Source organism: Myotis brandtii, unplaced genomic scaffold (genome assembly GCF_000412655.1).
Source record: "Myotis brandtii unplaced genomic scaffold, ASM41265v1 scaffold728, whole genome shotgun sequence".
NCBI lineage: Eukaryota > Metazoa > Chordata > Mammalia > Chiroptera > Vespertilionidae > Myotis > Myotis brandtii.
Window position 1 is genome coordinate 364,826 of NW_005370875.1, and position 2,667 is coordinate 367,492.

The window sequence follows — 2,667 nt, forward strand, 5'->3', positions numbered from 1 at the left end:
CCAGGTCCCTTGAAACATATGCTGTGCAGATGTTTCTTCCCTGCAGCAACTGGGACCAGCAGCAAGGATGGACCGGCTCCCGGCAAGTGGAAAGTGCCTCACACGTTGGGCTTTACCAGAATTTTCACAAAAGAGCAGAAGCTGGGTTACAAGGAATAGGAGTAGTGGCCCTGGGGGAGGGATGGGGCCGGGGAACAACCAAGTGGACCAAGGTCTAACCTGCTATCCTCACCTGTAGAATCCCTATGCTCCCTGGTGAACTTGTGTTCATAGTACCTAAGGACCCTAAGCCACCCTACTGTGTGCCCCAGGGGACAGGCACCCCCAGGGAATAGCACTTAAGACAAACAGTGAGTGAGTTTTGGGACCTAAGGCTGTTCCCATTTTGCTGCCCAGAAAGATGATGGCTCCTCATGCTCCCTCATAATATCCAGTCCATTTGGGTGGGAGGTGCCAGTGGTAAGGATTTTCCAAATCTCCATTCCCTGACTTTTCACTTCCCCTAATGTCCTTATCTATTAGCCACAGAGTACCTGGAATCCTAGCCAATTGCTAGGGTTTCTTTCTTTTTTAAAAAATATTTTTTTTTATTGATTTCAGAGAAAGGAAGGAAGAGGGAGAGAGAGAGAAAATCAATGATGAGAGAGAACCACAGATCTGCCTCCTGCACACCCCCCCACTGGGGATCGAGCCCACAACCTGGGCATGCACCCCAACAGGGAATTGAACCATGACCTCCTGGTTCACAAGTCAATGCTCAACCACGGAGCCAAGCCAGCCAGGCAAGGGTTTCTTTTTTTGAAGCCCTCACACAGCATTCAATTAATGTTGCAGGGAGTGGGTTAGGAGGGCGGACACAAAATCCTCAAAGCGGATTGGGCTGGCCCTGCGGTAGGCACCTTTATTCATAGACTGTTGTGCATGGGATCAACCATCCTTACTGATTTCAGTGACTCATCCCACGTCTGTGTTGGAGCTGTGGCTGTCGCCCAGCATTTGCCTTCTACCCGGCAGCAGGCCCCTAGCCTCTCCTCTCTCCTCCGTCTCAGGAACGGTGGCCTCAGAGCTCAGAGCAGGAGGATAAGCCCAAGTCAACCTGAATTCTTTTCTTTCTTATCTTATTCCTCTGCTTCAAGTGGCTCCTCCAGAACCCCTCCCCGGGCTTGTCGAGGGCCAGTCCTACCCTGGGTGTGACTGTCTCCAGTCCAAGGTCTGATTTTGACAACTCCCCCAGGGGGAGGGCAAACCCAGCTGAATGGCATAACTACCTTCAGGTGGTTTTACACCGCTCTCCCTCCCCCAAATAGATACTTCTACGAGCAAACGTTCTAGAAAATAAGCCCATAAACGAGACTTGATACTCCCATTAGAAACCCACAATATTCGGAGCTCAGAGAGACTGTGGCGGCAGCACTGACTTTGAGGAGGGCTAGGAACTTTAAACCCATCCTCTTATTTTATTTATTTTAAATTGAAGGGCCTACTGCATAGGATAGGATGTGTTTTGCTATGTAATTTGGACGACACAAAGACATATTACGTATCTATGAAAGCCTGGCCCTGTCCTTCCTCTCCTGCCTTCTTTCTGGCACTCTCTGCCTCCAGCAAGTTGTTTATGGTTCTTTGTGAACACCACACTGCTTCCAGCCTCCGTGCCTTTCCTCCTCCTGGGAGGTCCTCCTACCCCTCAGCCCCCCTCCACTGTCCGCCTCCTCCTCACCCGTGAGTCTCAGTTTGGCTGCTGCGGTCTCAGGAGACCTTGATTCCCTCTGTCTGGGTTAGGGATCTCTTTCCCCACAAGCGTACCCTGGGCACATCTCTATCACTGCACTCACCATGTATAATAACATGATTGTAAATGTTGTCCTTGTCTCATCCCCTTGCCTCTAGACTCCTTGAGGTTAGGGACTGGACCTTATTTGCCCTTTGAATCAGCCCTAGATTTTCCTCTAATCAACACTGCAGTGCAGCTCTAGCTGGTTTAGCTCAGTAAATAGAGCGTCAGTTTGCAGACTGAAGGGTCCCGGGTTCAGTTCCAGTCAAGGGCATATGCCCGGGTTTCAGGCTTGATCCCCAATAGGGGGCGTGCAGGAGGCAGCCAATCAATGACTCTCTCTCATCATTGATGTTTCTATCTTTCTTTCCCTCTCCCTTCCTCTCTGAAATCAATAAAAATATATTAAAAAAAAAAAAAAGACTGCAGTGTAGTAGGATAGAAACTGGCATGAGGCTTATACAATGATTACATCAAGTAGGTGTGATAAATACCATAATAGTATAAATGAGGAAGCTGAGGCTGCTACTTGCAGAAAGTCAACTCTCGGCTTCTTGGCAGCAGGCCAGGGCTAGAAGTCCACCTCCAGCTGGAGGAACTAGCCTGGGGAGGGGTGTGAAACCACATCAGACTTAGCGTCAGAGCTAAAGGCCTTGAGTCGCAGGGAGGTTATATCAAGATCAGGAGCCCAGGCTGGCCTGTGTGACTCAGTGGTTGAGCATCGACCCATGAACCAAGAGGTCACTGGTTCCATTCCCTGTAAGGACACATGCCTAGGTTGTGGGCTTCATCCCCAGTAGGAGGCGAGCAGGAGGCAGCCTATCAATGATGTTTCTCTCATCCATGTTTCTATCTCTCTACCCCTCTCACTTTCTCTCTCTCTCTCTAAAAAA